The 27,305-nt window shown below is 41.5% G+C and overlaps 1 long non-coding RNA gene across 1 annotated transcript; it reads left to right on the forward strand.

The window, feature by feature from the left end:
• LOC110496331 lies at positions 1-24,959 on the forward strand. Its single transcript, XR_002469544.2, has 4 exons — positions 1-572; positions 3,651-3,771; positions 17,345-17,399; positions 24,517-24,959. It is a non-coding gene; the product is annotated as an uncharacterized LOC110496331 (long non-coding RNA).
• Positions 24,960-27,305: the final 2,346 nt, after the last annotated feature.

The following is a 27,305-nucleotide window of genomic DNA, read 5'->3' on the forward strand; positions in this document are numbered from 1 at the left end:
GGAGGGGCACAGAGTGCAGAAGTCCACTGTAACTGAAACAGTGCACTGCTCTCCATCCCTGCGCATTTATTTTTAAATCCATTTCATTCACTATGTTATTAACATGTCAATACAACAACTTATTCTGCCCGACTGCATTGAGGCAGAGTATCTATTTGGTCAATAACTCAAATAGCCAAGCTGTTGAAAGTATTCTAAACCTAGGACATCAAGAGAACCCCAATTTACCGTGAAGTTGAGTTTTCTATTTTTTAATTAGATGCTCTTTTATTTTGGCTACTCTGTGGGTACATGTGTTACCTAAAGCACGTTTGATGTTGCTAAGTAGGCTAGTTTATAACTTCGGTAGCATTGAAGCTGTGTTACGTTGCTCAGCGGTAGATACGCACCGTTCCACCTACCACCCCATACATCAGATATTTTGGAGATTTTCCATCACCACCATGGCTGCCGCTTCTTGCTAATGCACCAACTCAATCCACATTCTCGGGCGCAGGACTGCATTTTTGCGAGACGGATTAATTTCCCAACGCCCAGGCGGCCGGCAGACGAACCTTGTTTAACTGACCCTGGTGAGTTCTCGGAATTTGCACCATATGTTAACCTCTCTTATCTGTTCATGCCACTCCGCACTTCATTTTTTTAAATGTTAGATATTTTTCTCAAGTCAAAAGGTAACAGATGATGAACCGTTAGGATTTTACCCACTCAAATAAATCCTTACCTCTCAGTGCGCGCGACATACTTGAGACATTGCCAGCATGCTATCAAATTTATCATCTATGCAGAATGGTTGTCGGAGGGGGCTAATAATGTGGCAATATTTCCAAGTACCGCCCCAACATCTGCCTATCTATCCATTCCTCCATCTACCTCGACATGCCTGTCGCGATTGATGTTTCTTACGTCACTAATCTTCAATCAGAAAGTGCATCGTGGAAGTAGAGTTGGCAAGGACAGGCGAGGGTTTTATGCACTTAATGGACAGAGCACTCTGTGTTACAGGAGCTTCTTCATAGGGAATAGGCCTAGAGCGTTTTTAACGGTTATAAGACTTCTCTAGCTGCGTTTACAATTTTAAGTGTTCAGTTTGAACATTGGAATTTAATTGGTCTTGAAAGGTTTTGTCTCATGTAATTTCATATTCTTAAACTACATTATTTTCCACAGATATTGCTATTATTATTAATATTGTTGGTATTACTATTAGTGTCATTATTATTATAATTATAATTATTATTACATTTAATTTAACATAGGATACCAATGAGATTTGTTTGGCTAAGACTTATAACAAAACCAGAAAAACATTTTGGTCAACTTTGTCAAAAACAATTAATATATGTTTTGTGCAGATTGATACCTTATTGAATTCTATACAATAGATCCAATGTTGATCTTTGAGAACTTTTATCCTGCCTTAGTTGTGCGCCCTTGTGCATCTTGTTTGGTCTTGTTGCTTTGATCATTTCTTTCTATAAGCCATTGCTGGCATCTTTGGTGTAATTTAGGTATAGTCCAGTTAACATAATTTAGAAATTTGGCTATTAGAAATAGTACAAAATATTCATCCAAAACTGTGTAGAATGGAGTGTATTGCATTTATTGTAGGTCCTAAATTGTTGCCTGTTATTCACTATTGAATGCTCTAATGATTACAGAAAACCAGAACAAATATTTTTCTCAAGGCAAACACCTGCTCAGGAGAACTTTACGACTACTTCATAAAGGTTCATAGTGAATGAAAACACTTCTAGACCATACTTTCCAGCCCATGCTCAATAAGGATGCAATTCAACTTTAACTCAAAGGGATTGCCATTTGACATTCCTGATTAACTTGCACATAAACAAATTCTTTAGCAGGAATATTAATTCAGAGTTCATAGTGTTTTTGTCATCGAAGAAGCCCTGAGTGTAAATCATTTTCACTAGGCATTGTGTTGTATTCACAATAAGATGTAATGGGGAAAATAATTAGGTCATCCTCATGTGTGTTTTTAACCTTTTGTATTTGCTAAATTTATTATTTTAGAGAAAATAAACACTTTCATAATATGCATGGTATTGAAAATGTGGTAAAATGGTTATGCGATAATGATCATATGGAATGAAATCTGACTTTGAGGGTATATTGTAGGCCTACATTTGTTTCTTATGGAATCTAGATACACATATTATGTGTTATGTGATATTATCCAGATTTTTACACACCAAAGATCACATTATGCTGTTTGCTTTCTTATCTGCCCAAAGGAAGCCAGTCTCATGCAACTCACACATACACACATGCATGCACAAGCCTTCACATTGCAGACGGATGCAGGCTCGCAAACACATACACTGGCCTGCAAACACACACCTACGCACACAAACATACACACACACACATGTGGTGATATCAGTGTGTTGTGGCCCCATTACAGTTACATTGTAACTATAATTGTTGCTGAATGTCCCCGATGACTCAACGCAAGCCCTATCACATAGGGTTAAACTGGAAAACAAGATGGTGGTTTCTCTGCACGTCCCCCGTGCACATGCATAACCTCTCGTAATGTGTAAGTCAATGTTAACAGCAGAGTATTTTCTGTAGTGTCCACCACTATTCACAATTTTCTGTTTTTTTATGTATTCGTGAAAGGAAGAAACAGAGGTAAGGACGCATTACTCCTAACACGTTATCGTTTATTGCCAGTGTGAATGCAATTACATATTGGATATACCTTATTTGAGGTATTTAAGACTCTTACGAAGAAGATTCCACAATACCATAGTGCCAAGGCCCAAGAAATCTACAGGACACAAAAAAAAGCAGAATTTGAATCCAGCATTTGTATTAACTTTGAATAGAACTTAAAGGAGCCATCCTGATAATACTTTACACCACACAATTCATGCTATCGCGAACATTGGAGAGTAACTGAGTTTTTTTTTAAAGAACAGTGTGATCATAAAAGAGACATGGCTGAATGCAGAGTCGGACGGCACCATGGTATGACAGGAGTGAGAGCATGGCTACCATTGTCAGTAACAACACAGAGAGTAAACCGAGAGGCCAGACCATAACTCGCTGGGCATTGGATCCACGTCCACGCTCCCTGGATTTTTCTGGAAATTGTGTTGCAGTTCCCTAGAAGTGGGTGTCTGAGGAAAAGTATGGCATATCTGTGACAAGATTGAAGGGAAAATGGGGAGATTTTTGTTTAGATTTGAAGTTCCAGGTGCTAGCGCATTTGAAACGTTTTTTTCTTTTCTTCTTTCTCCTTTTTTTCTCTCTCTCTCTCCTTCCTTACAGCCAGTCATAATGAATCAGTGCATTATGGTCCAAAAAGCTTCCAAGCTACCAAATCCTAGGACGCCATCACACATGTCCACACACATGTATGTCAAGATCTTACACATTCGCAAACAATAACATGGCATAGTCCCATTTCCCCCCCACTCTGCGCATATCAAGTACCTTTTCAAACTGACACAATGACAACACGGTGACGAGTCACCCTCGTTTTGTGTCACCGCCGTCTCCCTTTTTTCATCTACGTTGAAAAACACTCCCCTCAGTACATGTGAACATGTTCGTGTAGTTGGCATGTACTGTATATTTGCACACATTATGTTCTTCTTTCTTGTTCTTTCTTCTTTTTTTAGATTGGTTGACGTGAACACGCACAGATTGTATGGATGGTGTACAGTGATACCAGTGAGAATGGAACTACTATTTCACCCCTGCTTCTAAATACTACATTGGCTGAAGGCCCAGTGCTAGAAGGTGAGGGAACATTCCAAAAGTAGTGTACAGTTTACTTATACAAACAACCTCATCCCAAACATTTATGTGATATGCAGTATACACAAAATGTACCTGTATATAGACAAAACATTTTTACCCTTTTATTGATGAAGTAAGGATAAGATATTTAGCTAGAGATAGATTACTCTCCACTCAAACTTTACTGCCCCTTAATGTAAGCCTGAAATGGGTGGCAACAATGGAATATCCAAAAACTAAAAGTAATGAAAGTTAGAAATGACTTTTTTAGGCCAACAATTGGAGAAAATATGTTACATACATTAGCTGATGACACTTGATTAACACATTTAGTTTTTCCATTTTATCTTCCAATATAATAATTATTAAATGTAAAGTTTGGATACAAAGTGCTATGCCTACATGCATTTTTTTATTAAGTACTAAAAAACAATAAAAAATCAAAGCTTCAGATAAAATGTTTGATGCCTCTTTTGACCTGCTATCACACAACCTCATCAGTCACACAAATAAATATTTCAATCAGACAAATACAGTTGAATGCAAACATGCTGTTGGCACAATAAAGAGAAAGACCTTTAACTGCCTGGTTATATGTGTAGCATTATCACTATTACTATCACCATTATCATTGTTTGAGGCATCACCTCAAGCAACCAGAGACCCTCCAGCCGTAACACACCAATGCAAGGGTAACTGATGGAATGATAGAATCAAGATTTTTTTAGTGTGGGGGATGAATTCCATGTCGCTTCAACTCCATAATATAATTGGACATGCCATTCGAATGTTATGATGCTCATAACGTTGCAATGTACTGTAACTTGTCCTAATTACAGCCTGACTCATTGGTACTATTGGTCCATAGCTATGCCTCTTGATTCACCATTGAGCCCATTGTTACATTGATTACTTACTGACTCAATCAGTAATCAAATGGTATAAGTACTATTTACAATTGAAGCACTATTAACTACGTATAATGTTATGGTGAAATAACTTTGTGCCTGAGGAAGAACTCTAAGCTTGTCAGCTCAAGATTGCAGTTCTTCCACAGACACAAAGTCTTTTCACCGTAACATACTCCTACTAAACTTTGAATAAAATATAGCCCTTCACTTATTAAGTTTCTTTTTGCGCTCATTGTCATTCAAGTAACAAGACACTTCTAATCGGAGAGATTTGTGACTTACGATAAACCTCCTCTATATGGTACATAATCTTCAATCAATGATGGGTCAAATGAAATCCCATGCATCCATTGACAGCATGAATATAAGCATATATGATTAAAAAACAATAAAGAAGTGGGGTTTACTTTGACACAAGGTATATCTCCCCATCTATCAGATAAGGACGTATAATTAAAATGTCACCTAGCCTAGAAGAACAAGAGCTTTGATAGAGCTTTATACCCACAACTCAATTACTTCTGTAGTTTTTCACCAAATGTTGATGAAGAAACGTATCTGAAGTAGAGACGCGAGAGATGACACACTATGCCGTAATTTTGACAACGCAATTAAAGGTTCATAATCTCTGCCGGGGTCTTTTGATTACCCCAATTTGGACGCCCCAAGATTATGAAACGTCCCATGGACGTTATTTGAGGATGACAGATGCACAGCAAGTTCATTATGAGCCATACTAGTACGTAGCTAAATTAAAATGGTGTTGAGCATGCTATGGATATGTGGACATGTACAGTATAAGATCTACAGATATCGATTCACTCATGTTTAAATTGCTCTGCTATAGCCAAGGCCTAGTCTTTTTGGGTCCTAGGTGAGATTTGATTGGGGGGACCCCAACCTCGCAGATAAAACATTTAGGTGACCCCCCTCTTGATGGCGGAGAGAAAAATCTACATTTTAAAGTACATTTCCTGCAATTCTACAAAGTTTGCCATTGGATGTAGAGAAAGTATTGCAGTTCAACAGCAAGTGTTCTGCAATTCTACACATATGTTACCCGATTCAGGAATCTAGGTGTATGCCGCAATTCACGACTTCACAGGAAAGCCATTTGAACGTAAAAAATATTTGTTTTTATCAAAATGCGTTTTTTTTGGCAGAAATGCCTTCTTGAACATGTGAACTTTCCTGTGCCTTAATAACAAACGTGTATGTCATCTGTACATACAAATAAAATAGTTAAATTACGAGCCTTGTTGGTTGAGCCACAGAAAAAGTTAGCAACCTTCGGACTAGCCATGATTGGCTGAGATAATGAGTGGGCTGGAGATGCCGAGGGAGGAGTTCAGCTTGGTCTGCCATAGAAGCTCATCAGTCTGTGTTGGTAATCCTGTCGAACGTGGCTTTAAAAAAATGTATTGTGTAATGGAGCTGCATAAGTGTGTCTCACCACTGTCTGGAGGATCAAGTTTTGAAATCAGTGAAATTAGAATATGATAGCTAAAGTCTTTGGATTACATCTTCAAACTAAGGGCAACGGGGGCATGGCATTCCTGACACGGAGACGCATTCATGCACAATGATGTATACAGGTAAGATAGTCTAGTGTTAGCTAGTTACATTTTCAGATATTACACGTTTTCTAATTTTGACAGAAAGTGGTGTAATTTCAAACTAAAGTTGTACTGGTAGCTAGCAAACTAATATTAACTGGCTGGCTCCCTAGCTGATGTTATCATTCGTTTCCCAGAGCCGTTTGCTGTTCTAGTTAGGTAACATTGACATGGTTGGTTAGCTCAAAGCACTGTGGCATTGTTGGCACTGTTCATTGTTAACTAGCTAACATAACATTAGTTGGCTGGCTCGTTAGCAAACGTTATATGACGTGTGTGAATTTACACTTTACCTAGCTAGGTACATTGTTTACCTAGCTAGCTATATGTCTTAAGCTAAAGTGTATTGTTAGCTACCTAGATAACGTTAGCTGACTGGCTCCCTGGCTGATGTTATTATTCATTTCCCAGAGGCGTGTGTTGTTCTAGTTAGACCCTAGTGTTAGCTAGCTAACATTGAACATGGTTGATTAACATGGTTTAACTAACTAATGTTGGCTGGCTGGCTCATTAGCTAATGTTACTTGACGTGTGTACAACACCCAATGAATATGGCCAGTGTCAGTAAACATCTGCAAAAAAGCGTAATGAAATTGTTGCCAGCAGGGCTGGTTAGGCTGTTTTCATGCTATTCTGAGGTAAACAAATAATCGGCCAGATCGTCAAGTGTGTGCTTCGAGAGGGAAACGAGATGGGTGGGGCTAAAGCGAGGCTGAATGGGTGTAGACAAAGAAGAGCTCTTCACTAGATACCAAAACATTCAAAGGCAATTTTCTCAAAAGTGAGTTTACAAACTAATCAACTTTCAAAGCAGAATTAATTTCCCATTGTTCCTCAAATGCAGTGTATTATATACCATTGTGTAGCTCTGAGTCTCTACTTTTACAGTGCCTTGCGAAAGTATTCGGCCCCCTTGAACTTTGCGACCTTTTGCCACATTTCAGGCTTCAAACATAAAGATATAAAACTGTATTTTTTTTTGAAGAATCAACAACAAGTGGGACACAATCATGAAGTGGAACGACATTTATTGGATATTTCAAACTTTTTTAACAAATCCAAAACTGAAAAATTGGGCGTGCAAAATTATTCAGCCCCTTTACTTTCAGTGCAGCAAACTCTCTCCAGAAGTTCAGTGAGGATCTCTGAATGATCCAATGTTGACCTAAATGACTAATGATGATAAATACAATCCACCTGTGTGTAATCAAGTCTCCGTATAAATGCACCTGCACTGTGATAGTCTCAGAGGTCCGTTAAAAGCGCAGAGAGCATCATGAAGAACAAGGAACATACCAGGCAGGTCCGAGATACTGTTGTGAAGAAGTTTAAAGCCGGATTTGGATACAAAACGATTTCCCAAGCTTTAAACATCCCAAGGAGCACTGTGCAAGCGATAATATTGAAATGGAAGGAGTATCAGACCACTGCAAATCTACCAAGACCTGGCCGTCCCTCTAAACTTTCAGCTCATACAAGGAGAAGACTGATTAGAGATGCAGCCAAGAGGCCCATGATCACTCTGGATGAACTGCAGAGATCTACAGCTGAGGTGGGAGACTCTGTCCATAGGACAACAATCAGTCGTATATTGCACAAATCTGGCCTTTATGGAAGAGTGGCAAGAAGAAAGCCATTTCTTAAAGATATCCATAAAAAGTGTTGTTTAAAGTTTGCCACAAGCCACCTGGGAGACACACCAAACATGTGGAAGAAGGTGCTCTGGTCAGATGAAACCAAAATTGAACTTTTTGGCAACAATGCAAAACAGCTCATCACCCTGAACACACCATCCTCACTGTCAAACATGGTGGTGGCAGCATCATGGTTTGGGCCTGCTTTTCTTCAGCAGGGACAGGGAAGATGGTTAAAATTGATGGGAAGATGGATGGAGCCAAATACAGGACCATTCTGGAAGAAAACCTGATGGAGTCTGCAAAAGACCTGAGACTGGGACGGAGATTTGTCTTCCAACAAGACAATGATCCAAAACATAAAGCAAAGTCTACAATAGAAATAAACATATCCAGGTGTTAGAATGGCCAAGTCAAAGTCCATACCTGAATCCAATCGAGAATCTGTGGAAAGAACTGAAAACTGCTGTTCACAAATGCTCTCCATCCAACCTCACTGAGCTCGAGCTGTTTTGCAAGGAGGAATGGGAAAAATGTCAGTCTCTCGATGTGCAAAACTGATAGAGACATACCCCAAGCGACTTACAGCTGTAATCGCAGCAAAAGGTGGCGCTACAAAGTATTAACTTAAGGCTGAATAATAATAATTTTGCACGCCCAATTTTTCAGTTTTTGATTTGTTAAAAAAGTTTGAAATATCCAATAAATGTCGTTCCACTTCATGATTGTGTCCCACTTGTTGTTGATTCTTCACAAAAAAATACAGTTTTATATCTTTATGTTTGAAGCCTGAAATGTGGCAAAAGGTCGCAAAGTTCAAGGGGGCCGAATACTTTCGCAAGGCACTGTATCTAATGTAAAAAAAAAACACAATTTCAAATTTTGCTACACAAGTCCGAATACAGGTGGTGAGTCACATATTCCCATGGTGCATATTTTATTGTTGTTGCAATATTATAACTAATTTCATTCTACTCATTTTGCTATGGGGTGGAGAGAAAGTCCACAATCAATGGGGGCCACCTGGAGGTAGCAGCCCCCGGCCACCTGCCCTTAGTGCCCAGGTCGGTAATTCAGCCATGATTACTACAAGTTTAAATAGCTGGGTAGACTAACCATTCTAAAAAATGTAAAAATGTTAGCTGACATGGGCTAATTGAATGACTGTCAGTGACTGAAATAGCAAGCGGAAAACTGCTGGTGGACAAGCAAATTTCAGGATATTGCACCTTGTTTATTCTACTATTCTAATGCTCAACAGTACGTTGAGATCCCGACTGAGTTTTATTTATTTTTATGGCCGGGGGCCCAAGGTGATTGCCTATGTCACTTATACCCAGTGCCGGCCCTGGCTATAGCTATGCTATTACAATTGAATTGATCCAAAAGAATAATGACTTTTATTGAAGAACTTTAGATGATTGACTAAGATCATTAAAAACAATATCGCTCGCTGTTAAGATGTAGAGGTTAGACTGTGAAGCCTAATTGTTTGAAGGTAAAAATTCACACAGAGAGAACACAAACAAAATCAAGTCTCTGGTGATTGCTTGTGCGCCTTCAAATCGTTGAGCTGATTAAATTGATGTGTTGGTTAGTAATAATTACACCACAATATAAAAACACTTACTGTGTCATTATTCCATGTCAACTTCAAACATTTTAATGTTTGCCATGTTTTATGCTATAGTCCTATTTACAGTTTGCATTTAGCTTTGTTGTAGGCCTACTTTGTTTTCATTGTTGTTGTCCTTTTTTCCTCTCATTTTTTCTCCTAATTCCCTAAAATTGTTCTACTTTGTTTAACTGAATCATTGCTTGAAAGCAAATTCTCTGCAATTCTACACATTTTCCCATGGTGCGGAAAGAAAATGTTGCAATTTTATAACTCATTTCATGCAATTCTACACATTTTGCCATGGGGTGGAGATATATTTTTGCAGTTTTAAAGCAAATTTCGTGAAATTCGCTATTTTATGCCGTTACTTATGCCATGTTAATTTGATATCTGAGTGAGTTACTAACTAAATCATTGGGGGCCACCTGGAGGTCAGGGCTCCTGGGCATGTGCTCTTCGTGTCCAGTCGGTAATTTGGCCATGATTACTACAAGTTTAGATAGCTGGGTAGACTAACTTACCATTCTATTTTTAGATTTTTTTGCTGACATGGGCTAATGAGTGATTGTCAGTGACTGACATAACAAGTGGAAAACTGCTGTTCCACAAGCAAATTTTGAAATTGCGTCTTGTGTATTCTACTAATCTAACACTCAACAGTAAATTGAGACGCCAACTGTTTTTTATTAGTTTTTTTGTCCGGGGGCCCTCAGCAGCTAGTAGCCTTAAGCGATTGCTTATTGTCACGCCCTGATCTGTTTCACCTGTCTTTGTGATTATCTCCACCCACCTCCAGGTGTCATCCATTTTCCCCATTAGTCCCTGTGTATTTATTCCAGTGTTTCCTGTTTGTCTGTTGCCAGTTTGTCTTGTCAAGTCAAGTCAACCCAACCAGGGTTTTTTTCCATGCTCCTGCTTTTTCCTCTCTCTCTTTTGCTAGTCCTCACGGTTTTTAGCCTTGCCTGCCTTGACTCTGAACCCGCCTTCCTGACCATACTGCCTGCCCTGCCCCCGAGCCTGCCTGCCACTCTGTACCTCCTGGACTCTGACCTTGTTTATGATTTTATTTGCCTGTCCATGACCATTCTCTTGCCTTGGATTATAATAAATATCAGAGACCCGAAACATCTGCCTCCAGTGTCTGCATCTGGGTCTCGCCCTGTGCCCTTAAAGTACGAACTGACCATAACAGACCCAGCAGACTTGGACCAGCTCCGCCACGCTGTCTCCCTGCAGGGAGCCACCATTGGGAGGCATGAGGAGCTACTACTGAACCTTTTGGAAGGCTTTGCTCCCTGACGGAATGCCACAACCAAGGGTTCAAGGCTATTATGGAGCAAATCAGGGTGTTAGTTCATAGGGAGCCCACCACCTCTCAGACCTCCCAACCACCCAGTATCCTTTTTACTATTAGTGGTGGGTTTGGACAGCCTACCCCGGCTCCCCGAGAACCCTGCTTACCTCCTCCGGAATGATATTCTGGGGATCCTGTAACCTGCCAGGGTTTGCTTTCTCAGTTCCCCCTCATTTTTGAGCTGCAGCCATCTTCGTTCCCTTCGGATCGGTCGAAGATAGCGTATATTATTATGCTAATGCTGGGAATTAGCTATTTGTCGTGATTTGCATGACTTCATGGCAGAGTTGAGGAAGATTTACGATTCTCCGGGATCCGGGGGAGAGGCGGCCCGAAAACTACTTGTATTACGTCAAGACTCCAGTAGTGTGGCAGTCTACGATGTAGACCTTTGCACGTTAGCCGCCGAGAGTGCCTGGAATCCAGAGTCCCTATTTGATACCTTCCTTCACAGATTATCAGAGGTGATAAAAGCTAGCTAGCTGCTCGGGAGTTACTGGTGGACATCGATTCCCTCATCGCCCTCACCATTAGGATTGATGGACGTCTAGGGGAACGCAGGAGTGAGAGGAGGTCTGGCCTAGGTCACACTCGTCTTTCCGCTGCGGTTCGCTCATCTCCGAAGGAATCCGGATGTCCCGAAGGCTGTTTTTCCGAGAGGATCAGAGGCCACCCAAGCTCCCTCGAGTATCATCGACGACGGGTGAGTCGGATTCACCAGAACCTATGCAACTGGGAAGAGCTAGATTATCGCCTAGGGCACGTTCATACAGGCTAAGCTCCAATAGTTGTCTGTATTGTAGTGCTCTAGGGCATTACATAGCCACCTGCCCAGTGAAGAGACCTGAATCCTTAGTAGGTACAAGTACACTCGTGAGCCTGACTGGGAACCCTCTAATTTCCATTACCCAAACTCCTTTTTATGTGATCTTGATGTGGGGAGACCAGTCTAAGTCTCTCCAGGTGCACATTGACCCTGGGGCAGATTAACATTTCATGGACGCTACCCTGGTATCAGAACTAAGTATCCCTACTCAACTCCTCTGCATTCCCATGGATGCCAGGGCACTGGACGGCCGCTCCATTGGAAGAGTCACGCACAACACAGTTCCCAGTAATATGCGGGTATCTGGAAACCACAGTGAGTCAATACAGCTTCTCCTCATTGAGTCACCCCACATCTTTATTGTTTTGGGATTTCCTTAGCTCCAGAAGCACAACCCCGATATTGACTGGACCATGGGTTCAATCCTGGGTTGAATCCCCTTCTGCCATTCACATTACCTGAAGGCGGCGCAGCGTTCCCCGGAATGTCTGCCTCCAGGGTTGCGTACGACCTTGAATCTCTCAGAGTACCATGACCGCCTGGAGGTTTTCAGCAAGGCTCAATGCTACCTCCCTTCCTCCACATCGTCCTTATGATTGTGCTATTGACCAACTCCCAGGCACCACACCGCCTCGAGGCAAGATATATTCCCTGAGCTGAGAAGTGCTGAGAAGTGCAAGTTCCACCTGTCCACTATCCCGTTTCTGGGATACATCATCGATGATGGGAATGTTCAGATGGATCTTGATCTGCTGGGTTTGGCAGATGCCAGGAGAATGCTACCTGCCCAATGCATAGTGCCAACTGTAAAGTTTGGTGGAGGAATAAGGGTCTGGGGCTGTTTTTCATGGTTCAGGCCCCTTAGTTCCAGTGAAGGTGTTACGAATCCCTTTGGCCCGGCAGTCTAGGGGGAATGGTATCGAGACCCGTAACATAACTCATGCAAAGTGCAATAGTGACAAAGTAACGGTGAGAATGAAAATAACCACAGACAACTAATATTACCGTCAAACACTCAGGGTTTATTTGAAAACACACGGTAACAAGGGGGCAGGAAAAGGGACTTAGCTGGACCCAAGGAAAGAAACAAATATCCCAAAATACCCCTAATGTGTAAAGCTCGTCTTCTTCCTCTGAGGAGGAGTAGGAGAGATCGGACCAATGCACAGTGTGGTAAGTGTCCATAATGATGCTTTATTTACATGAACACCAGAAAACAAAATAACGAGAGAATGAAACGAAACAGTCTTGAACGGTGAATACAAAAAACACTGAACAGAGAATAATCACCCACGAGACACAAGTGGGAAAAGGCTACCTAAGTATGATTCTCAATTAGAGACAACTAACGACACCTGCCTCTGATTGAGAACCATACCAGGTCAAACGCAAAACACAACATAGAAAAAATAACATAGACAGCCCACCCAACTCACGCCCTGACCATACTAAAACAAAGACATAACAAAGGAACTAAGGTCAGAGCATGACACTAAGCTAGACTAGCCTACTACTATACAGCTAACTAACTAACCAAAAATACAGTGGGTGGTCCGCCCAAATTGTAACGCCACAGCATACAATAGAATTCTAGACGATTCTGTGCCTCCAACTTTGTGGCAACAGTTTGAGGAAGGCCCTTTCCTGTTTCAGCATGACAATGCACAAAGCGAGGTCCATGCAGAAATGTTTTGTCGAGATCGGTGTGGAAGAACTTGACAGGCCTGCACAGAGGCCTGACCTCAACCCTATCGAACAGCTTTGGGATGAATTGGAACGTAGACTACGAGCCAGATCTAATCGCCCAACATCAGTGTCCAACCTCACTAATACTCTTGAGGCTGAATGGAAGCAAGTCCCCGCAGAAATGTTCTGAAATCTAGTGGAAATCCTTCCCAGAAGAGTGGAGGCTGTTACAGCAGCAAAGAGGGGACCTATTCCATATTAATTCCCATGATTTTGGAATGAGATGTTTGACGAGCAGGTGTTCACATACTTTTGACCATGTAGTATGTCTTAAAGCATAATTGAGAAATAATTATTTGAAGTTGGAATATTTGTGACATCTCGGCCTTAACCAGTCTTCATTTAAGACTATAATGTTTCATCTGTAGGTGCTATAAAGCAAACATTGGTGTTATACAAAGCCTTAACGATTGCCCTGTAATATGAGTAGTATTTTGATTTAAGTTAAAATAATCTGACATTAATTTATGTATATTGCTAATATAATATTTTTGATTTAGCTATGTTTTATATACAGTATCTTGTTGAACATAATACACTCTACAACCATATCACAGTGGTATGTCTGCAACTTAGAGTTATAATCCAATTGGTTTGCATTACCAACAGAGTAAATGTGAAAATGGATTCAAAATGGTTGCACTCTGGCTGTTGATTTGCAGGGTGTGTAATGATACAAGTAAAAGGAGGGCTGTGACTAGTTAAATCACTGATCATCCATTATATTGACCAGATACTCTAGTGGCCACTCTAACAATGAATAGATGTGTTTAAAAAAATGGAAGGCAGTAGGGAGGCAAGATCAGGTGGGACCCTTGTAGCCAATGAGAGGACAGATACTTGTGTGACCGACAGGCACAATGGTTTCCACTAGTTACCACAGCCACAAACTAAAAATGTAGGTTAAGGTTAGGCATAAGGTTAGCAGAGTGGTTAGGGTGAGGTTTAAAATTTAATTTTAAGAAGAACATTTTTGGAAATAGGTTGGGTGCATGACTTTGTGGCTGGGGTAACTAGTGACGACCAGGCACAACTCCAAAATAAAGTGTTTTTTCTCAAAGTTGCAGGGATGTCAAGTGTTCAACTCGTAACAACCTAATCATTACGAAACTTCTATTCGATCAATTAATCTACACAATATCTACACATAGCAAATAAACCACAAAACATTTTTTATAACCAAATACAAAATTCTCATTGACCTCCATGGTGAGTGATTTTTTTTTTTTAAATGCCACCTGCTGGAGAACACCCATTTTGGGCCCAGTTTTCCCTCACTTCGCCTCTTCCTCTCTGGTTACAGTGTCTACTATGCAAATGTCTCTATATAAAATGAGTCATAACTTTAAAACTAGCAGAGATCCCACTCTGGATCTTTGATATGCCCGTAGAGTAAATTATGTTCTAGTTTTGTGAGGAATCACACCATTCAAAAAATGTACTACCCGTACAGTATTTTTCCAGAAGGTATTTTTTCATTGTGGATTTGTAGAGGGTGTGAAAGTAGCTAGCACATTGACTTTAGCATATTTGCAATTATTCTGATTAAACGGATTTTGACAAAAATACACTATCACGCTGAAGAACCTATACACAGACTACTTGCTGTGCATACCTTAATGTAAGACCTTAATGTGTAAGACCTTAATTTGAGCCATTTTGTTACAACAGTAAAATAATCATGCAGCAACAGGAAATATGAATTATTATGTGGATTTGTTGTGGGGGGTTTATTTTCCATTAGGACAAAAAAAAAGAGGGACCCCTTCTGCATATAGGGGGGCCCACTGTGTATTGAGGCCCCTCTTTTAGTCACTGTGTATTGGGGCCCCTCAATAGTCAGAGGGGGCCTATATGCAGAGGAGGCCCCCGAAACGCAGAGGGGCCCCCTCTATAGGCCCCCTCTGATACGCAGAGGGGGCCTATATGCAGAGGAGACCCCCGATACCCAGAGAGGGCCTCAAATACCCAGAGGGGGCCCCTGATAAGCAGAGGGGGCCTATATGCAGAGGGGGCCCCGATACCCTGAAAGGGCTCCAAATACCCAGAGGGGGCCTATACGCAGAGTGGGCCCCGATACCATGAGAGGGCCCCAAATACGCGGAGGGGCCTATAATCAATCCCTATCCCAGTCTGTTGTTCCCACATGCTTCAAGAGGGCCACCATTGTTCCTGTTCCCAAGAAAGCTAAGGTAACTGAGCTAAACGACTTCACTTCCGTCATCATGAAGTGCTTTGAGAGACTAGTCAAGGACCATATCACCTCCACCCTACCTGACACCCTAGACCCACTCAAATTTGCTTACCGCCTAAATAGGTCCACAGACGATGCAATCTCAACCACACTGCACACTGCCCTAACCCATCTGGACAAGAGGAATACCTATGTGAGAATGCTGTTCATCGACTACAGCTCGGCATTTAACACCATAGTGCCCTCCAAGCTCGTCATCAAGCTCGAGACCCTGGGTCTCGACCCCGCCCTGTGCAACTGGGTACTGGACTTCCTGACGGCCGCCCCCAGGTGGTGAGGGTAGGCAACAACATTTCCACCCCGCTGATCCTCAACACTGGGGCCCCACAAGGGTGCGTTCTGAGCCCTCTCCTGTACTCCCTGTTCACCCACGACTGCGTGGCCACGCACGCCTCCAACTCAATCATCAAGTTTGCGGACGACACAACAGTGGTAGGCTTGATTACCAACAACGACGAGACGGCCTACAGGGAGGAGGTGAGGGCCCTCGGAGTGTGGTGTCAGGAAAATAACCTCACACTCAACGTCAACAAAACTAAGGAGATGATTGTGGACTTCAGGAAACAGCAGAGGGGACACCCCCATATCCACATCGATGGAACAGTAGTGGAGAGGGTAGTAAGTTTTAAGTTCCTCGGCGTACACATCACAGACAAACTGAATTGGTCCACCCACACAGACAGCATCGTGAAGAAGGCGCAGCAGCGCCTCTTCAACCTCAGGAGGCTGAAGAAATCGGCTTGTCACCAAAAGCACTCACAAACTTCTACAGATGCACAATTGAGAGCATCCTGTCGGGCTGTATCACCGCCTGGTACGGCAACTGCTCCGCCCACAACCGTAAGGCTCTCCAGAGGGTCGTGAGGTCTGCACAACGCATCACCGGGGGCAAACTACCTGCCCTCCAGGACACCTACACCACCCGATGTCACAGGAAGGCCATAAAGATCATCAAGGACAACAACCACCCGAGCCACTGCCTGTTCACCCCGCTATCATCCAGAAGGTGAGGTCAGTACAGGTGCATCAAAGCTGGGACCGAGAGACTGAAAAACAGCTTCTATCTCAAGGCCATCAGACTGTTAAACAGCCACCACTAACATTGAGTGGCTGCTGCCAACACACTGACTCAACTCCAGCCACTTTAATAATGGGAATTGATGGGAAATTATGTAAAATATATCACTAGCCACTTTAAACAATGCTACCTAATATAATGTTTACATACCCTACATTATTAATCTCATATGTGTATGTATATACTGTACTCTATATCATCTACTGCATCTTTATGTAATACATGTATCACAAGCCACTTTAACTATGCCACTTTGTTTACATACTCATCTCATATGTATATACTGCACTCAATACCATCTACTGTATCTTGCCTATGCCGCTCTGTACCATCACTCATTCATATATCTTTCTGTACATATTCTTTATCCCCTTACACTTGTGTCTATAAGGTAGTAGTTTTGGAATTGTTAGCTAGAGTACTTGTTGGTTATTACTGCATTGTCGGAACTAGAAGCACAAGCATTTCGCTACACTCGCATTAACATCTGCTAACCATGTGTATGTGATTTGATTTGATTTGATTTGATTATGCAGAGGAGGTCCCCGATACCCAGAGAGGTCCTCAAATACCCAGAGGGGGTACCCAGAGGTAAGAATAACAGAGTCTTTATGGCTGGGGCATGAGTCACCTATACTAATGTGGGCCACTTCCTAAACACATACTCTCACTCACTCACTTAAACAGTTGTGTCTCAGGACAGACCAGGGCTCTGGAACAACCTTCAGAAAACCTTTATAGCACCGCTGTATTAAGTGACAGATTTCACTTTTCAAAATACCAGCCATTGACATGCATACCCTTTGAAGAATCTAAATCTCTTTTCACAGAAGATTCTACATGGAACCCAAAAGCATTGTTTGTACCTAGAACCAAAAACGGTTCTACCTTTAACCAAAAGGGTTCTCTTATGGGGAGAGCCGAATAACCCTTTTGGAACCCTTTTTTCCTAAGAGTGTACTTTCCTCTCCTCCTCCGATCCTTTTGTTGTTTTTGACACAAGCACTCCACTGCCAATTAGCATTTTTTTGCCCGTTAATTAGAAAAGTCAAGCAGTGAAATGTTTGTCTTTGTCAGCTCAGCTAGACAGTACTACATTTTCTCAAACAGACAAAACAGCACTGCATCAATAATATTGACTGTCTCTTGGCATAGTGCAAACATTATTTTTTTTCATTGCTAATTAGTTTGTAAAGGACATTTATATTGTAATGACAGCATTTACTGCAATTTAAAAGCATATATATCATTTATTTTGCAGATCTAGTGTTGAGGAAATAAGAACTGCCCATCCCTCGAAAACATTTTTTTTTTAAAGAATTTAAAGTGAGCTTGAACTTCTTGCGTAGTCGTTTCCAGTATGATTCGCCAAACCTTTTACGTCTCCACTAAAACAACCATGCAACATGCCCAGTGAACCACATATCAGAACTCAGGATAAGATGCAGGCAGTCCGAATCACAGAAGTTTATTTACAAAACGGGGGGCAGGCAAACGGCAGGTCAAGGGGCAGGTCGGTAATCCAGGGCAGAGTCCGTAAAGTGCAGAACGGCAGACGGGCTCAGGGTCAGGGAAGGCAGACTGGTCTAAACCAGAAGTACTGAGAAAACAGGGACTAAAGAGAACAGGGGTACAGAAAAACACGCTGGTAGGCTTGAAGAGACAAGACGAACTGGCAACAGACAAACAGAAAACCCTGTTTTTTAATGCACAGGGATCCCAACACCCTACCTTCCACTAGGGACAGCACAAGAGCCTATTACCAGAGAGTCTTGCGACGAGCTAGGGTGTTGTGTTGTGTTGTGTTGGGTTGGGATGGGATGGAGGATTGGTTTAAACTGTGAGCTATGCTTCTGAGGATTGCGGGTTCAAAACCAGTTCTAAGCACTCGTTTTGTATTTTTTTTTTCTGTTTCAAGCCTTAATCCTAACCTTATCCACTCAGAATGAATGCCTAAAGTTAACCCTAATGCCTACACTTAACCAAAATCTCCTAATGTATTCCTAAACTTAACCGTCGAGGTTAGCTTCAGTTTCACTTTTGCCCAGTTTGATTGACAGCTAACAAACAAAAAAATATGCCATAATAATAACCGCAACACTGCTGTAATCTACCAACTACAGCACAGATGGCTCCACATGCAATAAATATAAGGGCTAGCCATGCCATATCTCAGTTGCTAGTTATGGCGAGGTGTATATTTGGGGATTGAACATGGCAGTAATATTGAATGGTCAGTCTTATAAGAATGAGTGACTCGTCCCTGATAAAACATTTGAATCTGACTGCAGTTGATAATCTTGATAATGTAAATTTAATTTCTTTGGGATTCGGTTGAGCAATTATGTATCGCTACTATTGATGTTCCAAATTGACAACTCTCAACAGATGATTGTCTTTTATGTAACTAAAATGTCTGTATTCTATATTGGTCGTCCCATGTAGTTTGAGGAACGTTTTCATGAAGGGGAACCTCTTAATTAGGTCCTCTGTACCTCCCTAGTCATATTGAGGGATGGACCTCACAACGTTCATTAATGATAATCAGCAGGAGTGATCACATGGCCACAAACCCAGTCTCTGAGGACCTGACACTTGAAAAGAAGCCTTAAATCACAGAGGGGTTCTTAATTGCAAAAATATACCAGCCACCTCACTAACAAGTTAATTGGGAAAACCTTTAAAAGGTTCCTCAAGGCCGATTCTCAAGGAGTTGTTGGAGATCCTCTTTCACTTCAAACCGCTTACTTCATCTTTTGTCATTGTGTTTTACAGTCGCAGTTTAGGGTAAAATGTAGTTTGTAGTGGTTAAGACCTCTTACCCCAGGTAGTATTTTAGAGGGGGAAAGATGGGGCAGGGCAAAGCATTCACAATGTTGTACATAGAAGGGTTGCTCTCTTCTGAACAGGCCCCAGTACCACAGACTTATGGAGGATACCAGCCTGCTGTGAAGCTTGAGCCTGAGGGTGTCTTAAAATGTGCACCTTACTGTTCTAATGGGCTCGACGCACATTTCCTTTGAAGCTGTTGTTGGTATTTTGGGTGTTATTGTGAAGTCTTTGCGCTGCATTAATACTTGTAGGCCTGCTCAAGAGCGACAGTCATATTTTTGAAGGGACACTGATGACTTGTGATTCATTGAATGTAACTAAATACAGTACCTGAAAAGCACTGACATATCCTGAAACTATTATTGGCCGTACCCCTGGTGGTAGCCTATGTATTATACCATCTTCAAGTTTCTGAATCATTCTAGAGTTATAACCTACAAAATCAATCGGTCTCTCATTGCTAAAATGTCTCTCTCGCTCTCCCTCTCTCTCTTTCTCTTTTGCTTTGGTACAGGTCAAATGAGGAAGTAATTTTTCCGTGGTCTCACATGCCCCTGCCAGACACACACACACGCACACACCTGACCTAATTGCTCAATCTTACCAAACTAATTAATCACAGTAGTCTAATCACAGTGACAAGGTTAGGTGGGTGACATTCTCCAAAATCTCCCCCTTTTCCCCTTAAATCCCTTGTGCGTTGACAATCCAACGCACACACACACTAATAATGTGTTGTGAATATCTGGGTATAATCTGAAGTAAATAAGGACTTTAGACCACTTACAATACTCTCAACAGAGAGGGTCTCTCACGGTCTCTCTCTCTCTGTCCCTCAAGGGTCAGTTTTATCAGAAATCATTGAAAACATATCTACAGATGTCGGCTCTTAATCGACTACGGGGTTAACAGTATTGCACTTCTCATGTAGCCTACTTTTGGCCAGCTAATAGCCTAACCACTGATTATGGACTAAACTGTCAAATTATTTTTCTGTGACAATAGAGGTAAAATTAAGATCCTACATATATACGCATATGACTGTGCCCTACCTGTTTTTGAAAGTTAGTAAAAAGTCACCCCACAGAGGTGAGACTGGGCATACTATGTGTGTGTGTGCATGAATGTGTGTGTGTGGAGGAGAAGGGGGGGGGGGGGTTATGGGCGTGGTCAGACTGCTCCATTAATCAAAAAGAATGACACCACGTCGTCCTCAATAGGACGGCTTCACGAGCATAAGGGAGGAGGATGGGGAGGGGCAGCCAACTTTATTAATCAAGCACTCTGATTAATTGTTATGAAGTGTCACCCATAAATTTCTCCTTTGGATTTAATAATCCTTGAGGAAGACTTAACAATCTCTGCCGCGATTTTGAGTTTTATTGAGGGCTGTGTGAGGAGAGGGAGAGGGAGAGGGAGGCTGCGGTGACACAAATAGCTTCTCAGTGGACCGTTCTTCTCAGCTTGACAGTTATGAAATACAATTATCAGTGAGATCTGCTTAAGAATTCATCAGTGGCGCCCCAGTCTTTCCAAGGAGAGTGAAGGTGGGAAAACTACTCCATACAAAGGAAGTCTTAACTGATAAGACATTAAGATATCTCATTCTCCCCACCCCCCACAGTCCTTAAACTATCATTTCAATATCTTTAAGGTTTTTTGTCTCTGGGCTTGTAAAGTTGCTGTTAAGGTGTATATATATATATATATATTTGAATGGATTCCCGTGCATTATATTAAAGCAAAAATAATTCGGTTATCAGGGAAGATGGCGAATGGCATGTCGAATGCAAATCACCAGGATGGGCATCATTTGTTTGAAATGTATTTATTCTGCTTTCCATTAAGGTCAATAATAGTTGTTAATCTTGCCGGGCAAGGGAAATATACTGTCATCTAATCGTGCAATGCTCTGTCAGGTCTCGTGGTGACAAAATCATGAAACGCAAGTGCTTTCAATCAATTGCCATTTCGAGAAAAAAAAATGTAATGGTGTAGGTTGACTGTGTGCAATTATCATTCCGTTCATATTATTATACAGTATCGTTGTGTTTGGTATGCATACTTTTGAGTACATATATTTCAGGCCCGAGCTGACACTCATTGATGAGTTACTGAGCAATATATTCAGATAAGCACCACTGATCATTCTGATTGGTTGTTATGAGCCGAGGACCTGCACATATAATGGTAATCCTTAAATATGAATTTTGAGCGCCGTGAGAATAAAGTTGCTCCAAGCCTATAGCCCAATGTAGCCAAAGCCTTTTCTGAACAGGGGTGGTGAGGTATAACTCAAATGGGGAAGCATGAGGTAAGAATGGTGGAGAACCTTGGCCCAACTCAAAGCATAGCTTAACTATCATAGCCCATTAGCCATAGACTATCCCAGTCCAGCTGGATTCCCCACTATACTGTACCTATGAACTGTATCCCCCTAGTATATACAGTGGGGAGAACAAGTATTTGATACACTGCCGATTTTGCAGGTTTTCCTACTTACAAAGCATGTAGAGGTCTGTAATTTTTATCATAGGAACTCTTCAACTGTGAGAGACGGAATCTAAAACAAAAATCCAGAAAATCATACAATGTGATTTTCTGGATTTTTGTTTTAGATTCCGTCTCTCACAGTTGAAGTGTACCTAATGATTTAAAAAAAATACTCTACATAAGTAAGTAGGAAAACCTGCAAAATCGGCAGTGTATCAAATACTTGTTCTCCCCATTGTATCTATATATCATAGCCTTAGCCTAGCTAAATCAAGTAACATCATATAGGCTGAGCCATCTTAAACAGCAATAGTCCTACACCAGTCCTGTTTGGCTCCATATCTATATATCTCCCCACTGCAATCTATACATCATAGCCTTCGCCTAGCTAAATCAAAAAACATATCGCCCATCTTAGTCGTACCTCAGCACACACACACACACACACACACACACACACACACACACACACACTACCCCCTCCCCCTGTCTTGTCTGCCCCAGTGGTCAAGGACACCCATATCAGCAGGCGTCAAGGGAGGCCCAATCCATCAGAGTGGAGTATGGGTAATGGAAGCACCCCATGACAATGATCATCAGCACCGCAAACAATGGTCCATAAACATCCTCTGACAAGTGGTCAACACAGAGGAGGGAGGGAGTATGTGTGTTTTATAGAGAGAGAGAATGTATGTGTTTGTGTATGTGAGAGAGAGAGCGAGAGAGTGTTGCTGTGTGTTTGAGAGAGAGTGAGTAGAGAGTAGCCAAGCAGAGACGGAGAGAAAGGGAAATAAATATTGAGGTAGACAGCCAGACAGTTGGATAGGGAGAGGGATGAATTAATTCCTAATCAACATACTTACAGAACTGGGAAATCGCCACAACATCGAATCACACAACGAAACAACACGCTTTCTCTCAAAGCTCTCTGCCCTGTTCTCTTTGTTTCGTGTATTATTCAGGAGGATCCAGGACCTCACTCTTACTTCTCAAAAAATAAGAGTTCCAGTTTGAGGACATTGTTCGCCCATCAGCAAATGATGCCCAATTAGGGGAAAGCTGAGTATTTCAAAGTAAGAAGGAAGTGTGTTTTTATTCGCCGAGTAGAGCTGTTGTTATTTCCCAGTCACATTTTTGTCAGGTGTTTTCTACCCCCCCCCCCCCAAACCCCCATCAATTTAATTAGCCAACATTTGTCTCGGCTTTCCCCTGCTCTCTGTTTATCCAAAACATCAGGAGTGACACTGGCCAATTAGTACAGTGAAATTGTTTATCCCTCCGCTGCGCCCTGCGCTGGAATATTTTCTCTTAACACAAGGGAAGGAGGGGGTGTTGGCTACAAAAAATAAAATAATACAATTAAACATAGGGAGGTGTCCTTTTGTATTTTTTTCCTCAACTGAGTACAAGCTTGACTGTGGATGCTTTACATTGTGTTGAACGTTGATGAGCAAGTTACCTTTCATTGTGATTCTGTATGTTGCAAACTGCCAAAATTGACCATAGGTTTGCTTGTTTTATGGCCATATATAGGAATCCTAGAAAGAAATTCAACAGAGGATTCAATAATTGGCTTGGGTGTGCTACTAATGATTTTCTGCAATACAAAATAAATGATAAAGTTTCAGATTTCATTTTTTGTCCTTTTTGTGTTCACTTCTATCTTAAGGCAAAGGTAAAAGCTGAAAACGACCATGATGTATAGTCTTCAAATTAAGACAGCCATTATGAATGTCTTTAAAACACCTTTGGACGCTGTTGTTAAGCGCAGATGACATCTTCGGGAATTTTGCTAGTGGCTACATGATTGATGTGCTGAATGCCGTTTTGATGCTTTGAAGGCTGGAGGGTTTTTGAAGTACATGATTGTGAAGTGCCAGCATATGCTTAGCGAGATAAGTCCTTTGACACGCAGACATCACAGCGAGGGAATCTATCGGAGTTGCTTCCTCGAGTGTCCACGCCGAGTGCTTTTCAAGAACGTTTACGTGACTGTCAAGGCCAAGTGCCATTTCTAAAACGGATACATACACACACACACACACGCACATCTTGTTCACAGACAGAAAGAGAGACAGGCGGAGACAGCTGTCATATAAAAAGGAACACAAACACATGTATAAAAAAATGTGTTCAATTGAAAAAGATCTGAAAATAAAGTACTGGCAGGGCTGCTCCATTCAACCAATCAATTAATCAATCAAAGCTGGTTGCTATACTTTCTAAAGATAATCCCTATTCTGCTACATTAGCACATTTTAGATTGATTTAATCAATTTAACAATGTTTACTGTGATCAAATGAAACTTACTTCACTAGTTATGTTTCAAGCATATTCCCTGTTGCAATTGAAGTACTGTATCTTGTTTTTTTTTCCATACAGGCATTATGACTGAACAGGGCCCAACTCTGCTTGGCTCTCTGACTTGAATGGAAACAATACAGCAACTTAGAGAAAGAAGCAACAACTCTACGTGCAAGTTTGTCACTGTACGACCAACCCAGGATGTAAACCACTGTACACCACAACACACACACACACTGCCAAAGCCATCTGATTGTGTTGTGTCTATGTCTTTTCTCCTCTGTGGTGGATAAGGGATGGGGAATGAAGGTGGGACTCTGGCCTGTGCTATGAGAACGGTCATGTGACATGACAAGGGCAAGACAAAAAAAAACATGACAGATCCAAAAAGAACAGGTATCAAGACATTGTAAACAATAGATATAGAATCTAATAATTCCAGTTATATGGTTGTAACTTGCTCGGAACATCACATTCTCCATAAAACAATGTTAATAGTATGAAATAAGTGAATAAATGTACTATACAAAAAAACTGTATCCCTCCCCTTGCAATTTCCTGTCAGCCATATTGTTTTATTGTAGTGTACGTTTGAACAATGATAACGAGTGGTGAATGCTGGGAACCAAAAAAATACAAAAGCTCAGAACAAGAACAGCTTGCGACTGCATTGCCTTTATATTGGCAGAGAACTACAGTACCACCCCTTGGCGACAGGAGGCACCTCCATCGAGCTTCGGAGGCCCCATGACTTTTAGCTCGGGGCACAACATCACAATCACAGCAACTCATGTCATGCTAGGGGGCCAATCCAGGGCGCTGACAGTCAACAGGAATAATGTAAGTATTTATAAAAGGGCACAGTGTCTTTTTTTTTTGTAATATTTTTTTGAAAATTGGTGAAGGAGTTCAATAGAAAGAAATATGGAATATATGGGGGGAAACACCTTGATAACAGTTGTAGGGTTTTTTGTGGGTAAATCTATGAATTCAGCCTGCTATTTTCCAACTCAACTGAAGCCCACTAAGCTAAAGCCTAGGCAAGTCCTAAGGTCTCAGGCAAGGTTACTCATCATGCAAGCCCGGTTCACTGAACCAGTTCCGTCACAACTGTGACAGCACTACGGATATTCATTGGCTGCAAATTGAAGTTGAAGTCGGACATAAATAATCGTATCGCCTTTGACATGAATTCTGGTCCCAATTGAAAACCACTGGCTAACGCAATCTCGGTAAAGAAATTGAAGGCAGGTAGGTGGTGGTTGGCCTTTGACACGCATACACACACAAACACCAAGCGAAGGGTTAAGCATTTTGCCGCCTCACTCCGGTCCTCGTTGCACCGCAGTAGATGGGAGTGTTAACTGTTGACACTGATACAAGGAAATCAAAAATGTCAGAGGGTGAAAAATAAAGGCGTCAGAAAAACAAAATCATCATTCAGCTCTCTGACATTCTGAAGGGCTTGACCTAGGGCTGTTGTGGTGACCGTATTACTGCCACACTGGCGCTCACGAGTCATGAAGGCAGTCCAATTCCACATCACGGTAATTAGGCTTCTCCAAGCTCTGATGCTGCTGATGGTCATTAGTAGCCTACCAAACTTGCTGACTGCCTGGTACTCAGCACTCTATTGTCCCTCTAATCACTCTGACATCAATGCAAATGTCATTGAAAATCTAATCAAACACTTCATCAGAGCTCACGTTGGCCAACGTTTCTAATAGCGATGGCCGCTAATAAAAGAGGAGGATCCCATCAGCTTTCTATGGGCTAGGTCTACTATATATATTTCTCAACGTTCCTAATATTAAGCACATTGCTTATGTTTACAACAGGAGTATAGCCTTCCTGACTGGCATGAAAATAAACCACTGGGAAAAGCGTCCTCCATTCTCTATTTGAGTGCATAGATTACATGTATTTTTTCCCACTGCTCCTATTTCGATAATGGTCCTTTCTAAATTGAAACAAATGCCACACATTTATTATTTAGTAAATGTTAAGACAATATTAAATTAAGAATAGTCTGATGGATGATAATATTAGCTTATCACTTGAATTATATATTATCACTTGTGAATGATGTGTGGAACCCAGGAGATGCTTAAATGTGTTTATGTAAATTAACGGTCAATTACCGTGAGACCGACAGTTATTTGCTTGACAATCACAAGCTGATGAAATGTCATCGCCACCACAGCCCTACCTTGACCTTAACAGACATCTGGCTGGTCAGAGATAGTGTGAAGGGAAAGCGGCCTAATCAGGCAGAAGGTAGGTTTGGCAGGCCTTAGCCTGCATCAGCCTGGGAGTATGTGACACGTTTCAGGAAACTAGGTTTATGTCGTACGACAATACTTCACATGAGAGGCATTTGACTGTAAAATGTAGAAATGCCTTCTGGAACATGTGAACTTTAATGTGCCTAAATAACAAACTTGTATGCCATCTGTGAAAATGAAGATATTGTTAAATTACGAGCCTAGTTGGTTTAACCATGGAAAAAGGCAGGAACCTTCCCGCTAGCCATAATTGGATGAGATAATGGATGGGCAGGACATGCCAAGAGATGAGTTTGGGTTGGTCTGCCATGTAGCATGCTTCTGTCTATAACATGGCGGCTCAGTTTGTGTAGGTAATCCTTTCTAATGAGGCTTTTTTGAAAGATATCACTAGAACTAAAGAGGGAGAAGCGTTCATCCATGTAAGAGAGTCTAGCTAGCTACATTTTCAGATATTATACGTTTCAAATTTTTTCAGAAAGTTGTTTTCATTGCAAGTAAAAGTGTATTGTTAGTTGGCTGGCTGGCTCACCAGTTAACACTACATGTATGGTCTGTTTAGTAATATTATTCGTATCTCAG

Source organism: Oncorhynchus mykiss, chromosome 18, assembly GCF_013265735.2.
Source record: "Oncorhynchus mykiss isolate Arlee chromosome 18, USDA_OmykA_1.1, whole genome shotgun sequence".
NCBI lineage: Eukaryota > Metazoa > Chordata > Actinopteri > Salmoniformes > Salmonidae > Oncorhynchus > Oncorhynchus mykiss.